The sequence below is a fragment of the Hyperolius riggenbachi genome, chromosome 6 (genome assembly GCF_040937935.1).
Source record: "Hyperolius riggenbachi isolate aHypRig1 chromosome 6, aHypRig1.pri, whole genome shotgun sequence".
NCBI lineage: Eukaryota > Metazoa > Chordata > Amphibia > Anura > Hyperoliidae > Hyperolius > Hyperolius riggenbachi.
In genome coordinates this window covers 22,008,564-22,021,608 of record NC_090651.1, presented here as the reverse complement: position 1 = coordinate 22,021,608, position 13,045 = coordinate 22,008,564, and positions in this window count along the sequence as shown.

Genomic DNA, 13,045 nt, shown 5'->3' with positions numbered 1-13,045 from the left:
GAATTTCAAGGGGAATATTTAAACTGCTGTCATTCTTACACTGTTAATGGCAGAGGCTTCAAACTTCCTACAGTGTGTCTTTGGGTAACTGGGGTCCAAATTCACTAAAGGGGCGGGGCCACAAAAAGCCAATCAGATTTCCTTGGTGGATAAAATGCTTCCATTCACACATTTTTGATGCCAGGAACCTGAAAGCTCACAAACTTGGTCATTGAGTGACTGTGTGTCCAGGTTACAAAAAGTGGGCGGAGCCAAAAACAAATTTGACTAGGAAAATATAAACTGTAGGCATTCTTACACCGTTAATGGCAGGGTTCTCAAACTTTGCACAGTTGGTCACTGGGTGAATGAGATTAAGAATTTGGAAGGTGGGTGGAGCCTACAACAGCCAATAGAAATTCACCTTTTGATTTTCAAAGGGAATATTTAAAGAGACACTGAAGCGAAAAAAAAATTATGATATTATGATTTGTATGTGTAGTACAGCTAAGAAATAAAACATTAAGATCAGATACATCAGTCTAATTGCTTCCAGTACAGGAAGAGTTAAGAAACTCCAGTTGTTATCTCTATGCAAAAAAGCAATTAAGCTCTGCGACTTTCAAAGTCGTGGAGAGGGCTGTTATCTGACTTTTATTATCTCAAGTGTTATTGAACTATTTACTGTTTCTCTGCCAGAGGAGAGGTCATTAGTTCACAGACTGCTCTGAAAGAATCAGTTTGAATGCTGAGTGTTGTGTAATCTGCACATATTATAGAATGATGCAATGTTAGAAAAAACACTATATACCTGAAAATAAAAATATGAGAATATTTTCTTTGCTGCTAATCTTCTAGTAATTATGCATAGTACACAATGAATTCATTATATCATATATATTTTTTCGTTTCAGTGTCTCTTTAAGCTGCTACCATTCTTATACTGTTAATAGCAGATGCCTCAAACCTGGTACAGTCGGTCACTGGGTGATTAGGGTTCAAATTCAGAAAGGGGGTGGAGCCACAAACAGCCAGATTTGTTTATTTTTTAATGGGAATATACAAAGTATTGATACCAAGGACCCCAAAGCTGATAAACTTGATAGCGTGACTGTATGTCAAGGTTAGAAAAATTGTGCGGCGCCAACAACTTAATTTTTTACATGGCAGGGTTCCCAAACTTGACACAATTGGCCACTGGGTGACTGGGATTAATATTCAGAAATGTGGGTGGAGCCTAAAAACAGCCAATCAAAATGTACCTATTGATTTTCAAGGGGGAACATTTACATTACATTTTACTCCGTCTAATCTGGGCTGCGTGTGTGTTCCAATACACCAAGCGTCACATGCTAATCATGTGACGCTTGATGTAATGGAGCGCACACGCAGCCCAGATTAGACGGAGAGGACAGCGTGCTTCTGAGCCGAAAGCTATGCGCCGGCCAGAAGTGAAGAGGGAAGAAATATGTTCAGGTCAAGGGTCAAGCAAGTCGCCGGGACACCGGCATGAATAGTGCACGAACAGCGGAGGGGGCAGGAGGAGGTCACAGTATGTACTTTTGACTCCCCACACACTGGAGTTATCTGTTTATTCAGCTGTGGTATCCTTTAATGGCAGAGGTCTCAAACCTGATACAGTCAGTTATTGAGTGACTGGGGTCCAAACTCACTAAAGTGGGTGGAGCCTCAAACAGCCAATCAGATTTTTTAAATTGATTTCAGCCATTCTGTTATTGGCAGGGTTCTCAAACTTGACACAGTTTGCCACTGGGTGACTGGGACTAATATTCAGGAAAGTGGGTGTAGCCTACAACAGCCAATCAAAATTCACCTTTTGATGAAGGGGAATAATTACATTGCTGCTATTCATACACTCTTAATGGCAGAGGCCTCACATCTGGTACAGTCAGTCACTGGGAGACTGGGGTTTAAATTCTGAAAAGGGAGTGGGCCAAAAACAGCCAATCAGATTTGTTTCAATGGTAACATGCAACTTATTGATGCCAAAGACCACAAAACTCATAAACTTGGTCAGTGAGTGACTGTATGTCAAGGTTAGTGGGCAGAGCCAAAAACAACTTTTTACATGGGAAAATATAAATTGCAGCTATTCTTACACTGTTAATGGCAGAGATCTCAAACTTGACACAGTTGGTCACTGGGGGACTAGGATTAATATACGGAAAAGTAGGTGGAGCCTACAAGAGCCAAACAAATTCACCTATTGATTTTCAAGGGGAATATTGAAACTGCTGTCATTCTTACACTATTAATGGCAGAGGCCTCAAACCTGCTACAGTCGATCATCAAGTGACTGTGGTTCAAATTCACTAAAGGGGTGGAGCCACAAAAATCCAATCAGATTTGCTTTTTTTTGGATAAACTGCTTCCATTCACACAATTTTGATGCCTGGAACCCAAAAGCTCACAAACTTGGTCGACTGTGTGTCAAGGTTACAAAAAGTAGGCGGAGTCAAAAACAGATTTTCTGGAAAATTGTAAACTGCAGCCCTTCTTCACTGTTAATGGCACTGTTCTCAAACTTTGCACAATTGGTTACTGGGTGACTGGGATTAAGATTCATAAAAGTGGGTGGAGCCTAAAAAAGCCAATCAAAATCACCTGTTGATTTTCAAGGGGAATATTAAAATTTCTGCCATTCTTGCACTGTTAATGGCACAAGCCTCAAACCTGGTACAGTTAGTCATTGGGGTTCTAATTCAGAAAAGGGGACAGAGCCACAAACAGTTTCATTTCTTGGAAAATACAAATTATTGATGCCAAGGACCCCAAAGCTCATAAATTTGGTAATTGAGTGACTGTATGTCCAGGTGACAAAAAGAAGGCAGAGCCAAAACCAAATTTCACTGGGAGAATGTAGACTGCAGGCCTTCTTACACTGTTAATGGCAGGGTTCCCAAGCTTTGCCCAGATGGGCACTGGGTGACTGAGATTAATATTCAGGGAAGTGGGTGGAGCATATAATAGCCAATCAAAATTCACCTGTCGATTTTCAAGGGGAATATTTAAATTGCTGGCATTTTTACACTGGTAATAGCAGAGGCCTCAAACCTGCTACAGTTGGTCATTGGGCGACTGGGGTTCAAATGCTGGAGAGGAGCAGAGCCACAAGCAGCCAATCTGATTTGTTTAATTTCTATGGGAATATACAAATTATTGATGCTAAAGACCCCAAAGCTCACAAACTTGGTCATTGAGTGTTTGTGCGTTAGGGTTAGAAGAAGTGGGCGGAACCAACACCTGTCAAATACATACCCGGGCAATGCCGGGTCATCAGTGGGTGGAGACAAACACAAATTTCACTGGGAAAATGTAAACTGCAGCCATTCTTACACTGTTAATTGGAGGGTTCTTAAACTTTGCACTGTTGCTCACTCAGTGAATGGGATTAATATTCAGAAAAGTGGGTGGAGCCTACAATAGTGTATAAAGCTTCACCTATTGCTTTTCAAGTGGAATATTTAATTGCTACCATTCTTGCACTGTTAATGGCACAGGCCTCAAACCTGGTACAGTTGGTCATTGGGTGACTGGGGTTCAAATTCAGAAAAGGGGGTGGAGCCACAAACAACCTATCAGATTTTTTCATTTCAATACAAATTATTGATGCCAAAGACCACAAAGCTCACAAACTTGGTCATTGATTAATTGTTAGGGTTAGAAAAAGTGGGTGGAGCCGACACCAGCCAAATATATTCCCGGGCAACGCCGGGAAATCTGCTAGTTAATAATAATTTGGAAAGCGTGATTTTATAGTCAGTAATGTTTATTAACCCTTTCTGTACCCCAGCGGTCTTTGGCCCCAGAGACTGCTGGTACCAGAAACCGGCGTATACCATTTGTATCGCCGCTACTGCCCTCCACACGGCACACCCATCGCCTCAGCCCACCCGCTCTGCCGTTTCTATGACTGCAGAGCTCTGTGAGACGGTCAGGAGCCCATTTCTTGGGTTCCTGACCGTGTGATCAATGTGAGCCAATGAGAATAGTTCACAGTGATGACAGGGTCAGGAGGAGCCAATGAAATCTGCTCCGAGCTCTGCTGTCATAGCGACAGCAGGGAGAGAGCGACACGATCGGGGAGAGCGCTGAGTGATATCTATGCCCTGGCAGGCCTCAAAACAGGCCGTACATTTCAATCACCACCGTCCGAAAGCGGTTAATATATCTTCATATTTAGTTCCCCATTCCGTCTGGAATTTTGTGCTGATGCAATGCATATAAGCTGTATAAAGGTCTCCTAACTGGAAAGTTACTGCTGATGTGATGCAAATAAGCCTCGTAGTTGGAAAATGTATGCTGATCAAAGTTCTTCGTTTCTTATTAAAGATTTTGTGGTCAGCTTGCTACAGGTGCGTCCGTTATAGTTCCTCAAATAGCTGCAAGTTTCCTTCAATTCTATGTAACACATATATCTGATTCATATATTAAAGCAATATAGCAATAATGAGTGTACAACAGGGGTCTCAAACTCGCGGGTCGTTTGCGGCCCTCGATACAATATTTTGTGGCCCTCGCCTGCAAAAGCTTCCCTATAGTTCGCTTCAGGGCTCCCAAGTAATCCGCCGCATCCCCGCCGATAAACGAGGGCTGCAGAGCCCCCAAATCGCCCAGGGGCAATCCGCCGGCATTTCCTGGAAGGGGCAGAGCTTTCAGCTTCAGCTCTGCCCCTCCTGACGTCAATCGCCGCATGGATCGCCGTCTCTCACCGCCCCTCTCTGTGAAGGAGGATGAGAGGGGCGGGCAGAGGCGGCGATGCGCCGCGAATCCGCGATTGACTTCAGGAGGGGCAGAGCTGAAGCTGAAAGCTCTGCCCCTTCCAGGAAATGCCGGCGGAATGCCCCTTGGGCGATTTGGGGGCTCTGCAGCCCTCGTTTAGCGGCGGGGACACGGCGGATTACTTGTAATGGGAGCACTGAAGCAAACTATAAGGTAAAATAGGCAAAATAGTTTGCTACAGTGTGAATTTAATTTTGAAATATAAATCAATGCAGGGGGGGGGGGGGGGGTATTTGCTGCTGATTGTGAAATCCCTTATGCGGCCCAGCCTCATCCTGACTTTGCCTCCTGCGGCCCCCAGGTAAATTGAGTTTGAGACCCCTGGTGTACAACGTGATGAGGAACAGAGGCGCCAAAAGATTAACAGCAGATATTAAAAAGTTTAAAAGTGCTTTGGAGGCAGTGGCGGACTTATCTCCTGTAAGCAGACACAAGAAACTGTGTGTCCAAGACAAAATAAGTGTATTGGTACACTCCAGGGGGTTCGCAACGCGTTTCGCAGGCCTAAACCCGCTTCATCAGGCAATAGTTAATTGGAGTACACAGCAGCATTTGGTCCGGGTAACACCTGGCGCCTCAGGCCGAACCCCCTGGAGTGTACCAATAAACATATTTTGTCTTGAACACACAGTTTCTTGTGTCTGCTTACAGGAGGTAAGTCCACCACTGCCTCCAAAGCATTTTTAAACTTTTAAATATCTGCTTTTAATCTTTTGGCGCCTCTGTTTTTGCTATATGTTATATTTATATCCACCCTTGGTGGAGGGGGATTGCCCCTTGTTCTTCCTGTCTACAGAGAGCGACTTCTTATTCCTGAGTGAGGACAGGACAATCTCCTCACCTGCCTATACAGTGGTTGCCTGGAGGTAACCCTGGTTTGTGAGTATAATTCTGTACTCTTTTCATACACCCATTACCAATTCGTGCTACAATATTGGGCTCTCGGTTCTCTCTTTCATATGAATGTACAGATGCTATACATACATTTGCACATAGAATTATTTTAGCATAGACATTAACCATTTCAGCCCAAAGGTATTTTTCACCTTATGCATCAGAGCAATTTTCACCTCCCATTCATTCACCAATAACTGTATCACTACTTATCACAAAGAATTAATCTATATCTTTTTTCACCACCAATTAGGCTTTCTTTGGGTGGTACTTTTTAGTAAGAATTCTTTTTTTCTAAATGCATTTTAACAGGAATATGAAGGAAAAAAATGGAAAAAATCATTTCTCAGTTTTCGGCTATTATAGCTTTAAAATAATACATGCTACCATAATTAAAACCTATATATTTTATTTGCCCACTTGTCTTGGTTATTACACCATTTAACTTATGTCCCTATACGGTGCATTTTTTCAGTTTTGTGTCCCTCACTATTTACAAGCTTATAATTTAAAAATGCTCGTAATGTACCCTCTTCACGTGCATATTAAAAAAGTTCAGACCCTTAAGTAACCTTTTTTTTTTTGTACATTTTTTTTTTCATAAAAAATTTTATTTAGGTAATTTTTGGTGTGGTAGGTAAACAGTTAATTTTAAATGTAATAATTTGTTTATTTTATAAAAAGTTTTTTAGTTCTGGAAGCGAGCACTCTTGCTTCCAGGAAGTATAAGTGGGACGGGAAACTTTTTTTTTTTTTCTCAGAAAGACTGTGGCTTCTGAAAAGAAGCTGTCGATCTTTCTACCGGGGACTTAGATCAATGAATAAGAACTATGTTCCCATTCATTGATCTCCGGGCTACCGGGGGCAGCACGGGAGCACGCGCGCAGCAGTACAGCAGCAGATGCCTGGAAGTGACAATCACGTCCAGGCGGCATAAATGATTAAAGGGCCACTGTCGCAGAAATCTTAAAATGTACAAAATAGGTAAACACATACAAATAATATATGTAAATACATACACATAAGAAGTAACCCATAGATTCGTTTTCTCCTATGTTGCTGTCACTTAAAGTAAGTAGTACCAACAGGTTTTGGGCTAGTCCATTTCTTCATGGGGGATTCTCAGTATGGCCTTTATTCTTTATACAGACACTCCCTGAAAAAGATTTATACAAAGATGCTGGCCATTCCACCTGCTTACCGTACACTTTTTTGGCAGTTGAACAGAGCAACTGCCATTCACTAAGGGTTCAGCCACACTATAAGCGCTTTTCTGAGTGCTTGTGATTGATTAGCGATTAGGTTAACAATATGTCTGCTTCCATGAATCAGGAAGTAGAAACAGTTCAGATTTATTTCAGGATTTGTATCAGCTGTAACAAAGAAATGTTTTTGTTTAAATGTTAGTATGCTGTTGTGTATCTTGAGGATGTTCTGAGTTCAGGTCACCTTTACCAAAAAGCTGGGAAAAATCATGCTGCTAGCAGGGGCGTAACTAGACATCACTGGGCCCCCCTGCAAAACTTTGGATGCCCCCCTTCCCCCTCAAAACATTGGATGGGGCCCCCCACCCCCCTCGCTTTCTGCACAGGAAAACTGAGGACCAATGTGTTTTCCCCATGCAGATTCTTTCCCACCAGGACGATGCGTTATAGGTTGCATAACGTGCCCCTAACGCAACACCTGGTGGTGTTGGTGGAGGACGCTACCAAGAGCCGCGTTATGCAGCTCTTGGTGCGCCTTTTCTGTGCTATGGATGCGGAGACCACGTGATCCGCATCACATGGTCCCGCCAGCCAATCGCCGCACAGGGCGGCGCTCCAGGAAGTAAACGCACGTCACACCGTGCAGTGAATATTAATTAGCCATGTGGCTACAGCTGGCCAAGGAGGAGGAGGGGAGACCTCCTCCTCCAACATTACTGAGCATGTGCAAACAGTCTAACATGGCTTAAGGCTCATACACACATCAGACTATAGTCTTTGGAAAATGAAAGATCACAGACCAATCTTATCACCCTTCATGTAGTATGAGAGCCATACCTACACAGTCTATTCTATGGAGCTGAACTCCCCATCAGAAAAAAATCTTTGCAAGATGCTGCACACACAGATGCTGTACAGACACAAAAGATCAGTATCTGCAAAAGATCTGTTCCTGCCAAAGATCCGTTCCTGCAAATTGCAATCATAGTCTATGAGATCTGCAGATCATCATACACACCTTGTTCACTGATTGATACTGTTATTACAAGATCTTGGACTTCATTGAGACAACAAGCTCTCAATGAAGCAGCAACAGTAAAGGGGCCCATACACCCAGCCGATTTTCTGGCCGACCGATCGATCAAAATCGATCGATCGATCGGCCAATCGACTGATCGACGGCCGATTTCGATGGATTTCCATCGAACTGGCAGGGTGGAAAAGGTAGGTCAAAAGCTTTATGGAGATGAAGATTTCATTTTTCAGCACGACCTGGCACCTGCTCACAGTGCCAAAACCACTGGTAAATGGTTTACTGACCATGGTATTACTGTGCTCAATTGGCCTGCCAACTCTCCTGACCTGAACCCCATAGAGAATCTGTGGGATATTGTGAAGAGAAAGTTGAGAGACACAAGACCCTACACTCTGAATGAGCTTAAGGCCGCTATCGAAGCATCCTGGGCCTCCATAACACCTGAGCAGTGCCACAGGCTGATTGCCTCCATGCCACGCCGCATTGAAGCAGTCATTTCTGCAAAAGGATTCCCAACCAAGTATTGAGTGCATAACTGAACATAATTATTTGAAGGTTGACTTTTTTTGTTTTAAAAACACTTTTCTTTTATTGGTCGGATGAAATATGCTAATTTTTTGAGATAGGAAATTTGGGTTTTCATGAGCTGTATGCCAAAATCATCAATAAGAAAAACAATAAAAGGCTTGAACTACTTCAGTTGTGTGTAATGAATCTAAAATATATGAAAGTCTAATGTTTATCAGTACATTACAGAAAATAATGAACTTTATCACAATATGCTAATTTTTTTTGAAGATCCTGTATCTGCTGCTTATCTGACGAGTGTATGGGCACCTTAAGACATCAATCTCCACTCCATTGTTGTAAAAGTATTCAGAGGCCATAAAGTTGTTAGCCCGTGTTATAAGAATCTAGGAATCCTTTTGCTGAAAAGGGAAAGTCTACAACTTTTTTTTCAAAATGTGACTCCTTTGTTGTAAGGTTGTACATCAAGTCATCAGAACTTTGCAGCAGTGAGAGACAGATGTTTTTATGAACCCCAGGGAGCAGGGACAGTGTACAAATTCCAGAGTGTGTAGGAGTCCTTATCTGTGTGCTAGACATATGCAGTCAATATAAAAATGGTGTAAGAGCAGAATATGTTTTTTCCTCCATGCCCTTAGCTGTCAGTCTCTCAAACTTTTCCCCCCATGGGCCCCCTGTGGCTTCTGGGCCCCCATGCGGCGGCATCTCTTGCAGGGTCTATTGTTACGCCCCTGGCTTCTAGAGAGCCTGCAGTATACCCTGCACTAAGGGCCCATTCACACTTAGAAGCACAAAACGCCGGCGATTTTTGCCAGCATTTTGCAGGAGTGATTTTTCCGCGATTTGACACGGAAAATCACTGGACAGTGCAGCGATTTCTCCGCGATCGCGTTTAGCACTTCTATAGCACTGAAACGCGATCACTGGGAAATCGCCTGCTGCAAGCTACGCGTTAGGTAGGCCATTAGACTATGGTAGGATCAAATTGTGAGCTCCTCTGAGGACAGTCAGTGACATGACTATGTACTCTGTAATGTGCTGCAGAAGATGCTAGTGCTATATAAATACATAATAATAATATGGTAGGACATTGGACTATGACTATGGTAGGATTAGATAGTGAGCTCCTCTGAGGACAGGACAGTCAGTGACCTGATTGACTGTGTACTCTGTAAAGTGCTGCAGAAGATGTCGGTGCTATATATGTAAATACATAATAGTAGTTGGAATGAGACAATGTGAATATTTTTTTTAGGGGGAGGAGGAAAGTGGGAGAGAGATGATGAGACATGAGAGTGGAAGAAAGAGATAGAAGAGAGTGGGTTAAAAGGACAGTAAAGGGCAAGAGACATGACATGAGTGTGTGTCTGTGGGGAAGAATGAAAGACAGGAATGTAATGAATTGGGGAAGCGAACCCTCCTTTTTTTTTTTAGCCCACAGCAGGGGCACAGGGCTGCGCTCATACCTGGCTCTCTGCTCTGTACACAATGCTGCAGCTCGGATCTGCATGCTTGCTCAGGGTTTATAGCTAAGCCTAAAAGTATTAGAGGCAGAGGATCAGCAGGACAGCCAGGCAATGTGCATTGTTTAAAAGAAAATAAATGACAGCCTCCATATCCCTCTCACTTCAGCAATCCAGGGTACAAGTTACACGGTTCAGAAGAAACAACGGACAAAAGTTTTGGCACTAAGAATATCTCGTAAATAAATATGACACATATTTGCCGGGTGGTTGCCGGGGTACGTCATGCCACACACGCACCCACGTTACTCCGGCAACCACGTGGGACACATATGGACAAAGGACGGATCCCATAGCCAGCGGCACACATGGACAGGTAATGTGTAGTGCACTGGGCACCGGGGGAGCACACTGACCATTAGGGGGGTCTGTGTCGGGCCAGCAAGACAGCGTGAAAGCATGAAATTGATCGGATTCGAGAATCAGCCTGTGGAGTATGGGTAGCCAACAGATCTCTCTCCGATCAGATTCGATGAGGGCTTATTCACATCTAAGGTGTTTTGGGCCTTTTTCAAGCACAGGCGATTTTCCAAATCGCCCTAAAAACGCTTGTGCAATGATTCCCTATGAGAGAGTTCACATCTGAGCAGTTAGTTTCCGATCCGCTTAGCAAAGCGCTGCCTGTACCATTTTTGAGGCGAATTTGCCTCAATGGAAGGTACAGGAAAAACACAAACGCTCACAAAATCGCTTTGTGCAGTGATTGCGCTCACATTTTTAAGAATAAATACATTGTATATATTATTTTACGGTATAAAGAGTTCACTTCCTGCCTTGTGTCAGGGAGTGAATGAAAAAAACGCTCTGGTAAAGCAATTCGTAAAGCGCATTTAACAAAAATGCAGCGCACAGTGGAGCACCGGGAGCAGCTACAAACAAAGTGCACAAAAATGCAAAATGCTTGCATTTTTGTTTTTTTGATGTGAACGAGGCCTCAGAGAGAGATCTGTCTCTTGGTTGATCTGCCCATACATCGTCTGATGTAAGGGCACCTTAATTAAATATATCTGCCTCTATGTGTAAACACAACCCACACACAATCAACAACACAGCTATGCTTTTAATTCTCTTTACTCAGCAAGGTCTGTGGCGCTTTGGGCTAGTGCACATCAAAATCGCTATCGCTTAGCGATTTTCAGATCGATTTTCGAATGGATAAGCAATTGTACTCATTCATTCAAGCTGAATCGCTCCAAAAAATGCTACATGCAGCACATTGCAATTTTATAAAAACCACAACGCTCCTGTAGGAACACCCTCATAGGTTTTCAGTAGCCAAGTGCTTTTCAAAGTGCTGGTCGATTTGAAAAGCACTCAGAAGCGCTCTTGGTGCGCACCAGTCCTTTGAGCCATGTTCCTGACAGAATGGCACCAAGTCACAAAGCTGCATAACTTGTGCAGTAGCGTTCAGAAGCAGTTTTCAGTTTTCTAATCCACATCCTGACCCACTAGGTCAAAAAGTTAAAGAGGGACCCAGAGCTGGATTTGTGGCTGAAGAAGGATCTGGGAAGCCTCTGGACTATCCCACTAACGAGGTAAGTTTTTCCATACTTTAAGATTGCTTAAAGGAGTCATCAGGCAATTTAAATTACAGCCGATTTAATTACCCGGGGCTGGAGCCCCTTGCAGCTGACTGTCCCACGCTGACAGCTCCGTTCGCAGTTGACGGACCGGGGTCTCCGCATGGTGCAGCGGCCGACCTCGAGGTCATCCTTACTGCCCCTGCGTGAAGCGCCGCTGTCAATCAAGCCCACATTGTACGCTGCGTACCTTGAGGTCGGCCTCTGCACCGTGCGGGGACCCTGGGCCGTCGGCTGCGAATGGAGCTGTCAGAGTGGGACAGTCATCTTCAAGGGACTCCAGCCCCAGGTAAGTAAATCGGCTGTAATTTAAATTGCCTGATGACTCCTTTAGAAATGTTCTTTGTTTTGGTGTATGGTGCTTGTCTTAAGCCTCATACACAAGCTAGATAAAACTCATCCGAGGCGTCCTATAAGGATCACCTCTGTTGAGAATTTAGCGTGTACATTGGCTCCCGACACCTCAGCCTGTGATACGCCTAGTGGAACCCGCTGCGTATATATATACGCTATAGCAGCATAGAGAGTGATAGCAGCGGCTGGGAACGCAGAAAATCAGCCGCGTTCCCAGCCTGTCGCCGGCTGTCGCCGAACCGGAAGTAGCCGCCGGCGGGGGGGACAGGACGATCGGAGCGGGGCTGCGAGGGCACCATCCAGCTTCAGGGGGCTGAGGGATGCCCCAGGTGAGTAAATGTTTTTTCTAGACTTAAGTATTCCTTTAAAAGAGCCGATGCCTCAGCTGCCCCACACAGCTCTGCTTTGCTATGTAATAAAGGGCGCTGAGGCATGCTGGGAGATGTAGTCCTGTACTTGCAGCTTGTAGGAGTGTATGGGGCGGAGCAGAGCAGTAGCAGGAGGGATTGCCCCAGTCAGCGAAGCAGTCTGGAGTTGTCATGGAGACGGGGGCGGGGCTTTCACTCCGATTCTGAGTGGTGTCCAGTGAAATTGAATGATGAGTCGATTGAGAGCCGTAAGAGCCGGTGTAATGTCAGATATTGCAGCCCGGAAGCAGCCTTCCTCACTGAGTATCGCGCATGCTCAGTGGGAAGTTAGACATTATTTACCTGAAATATCTCCGCTTCCGCACCACGTACACCCCCGAAATTTTCAGGGGAGGGAGGGGACCCCCAGATCTAGCTCTGTGTCGAATTGCAGCCCCCGATCCCCGCTAGTTCCCGAGATAGGTTTGCTGCAATCAGTCTCGGGAACCAGCGGGGCTCAGGGGCTGCAATTTGGCACAGAGCTAGATCTGGGGGTCCCCTCCCCTGAAAATTTCGGGGGTGTACGTGGTGCGGAAGCGGATATATTTAGGACGTTTTACGTGGCTGCACAATTTAATGGGACGCAGGCTCCTACTGCGCATGCGGGGCTGCACAACGTGCGGGGCTGCAATATCTGACATTACACTGGCTTTTTAATGGGAGCCGATTCTCTGAGAAGAGCCGGTAATGTCTGATTGCGCTGCCTGGAAGCTCCCTTTCACACTGAGTAGTAGTG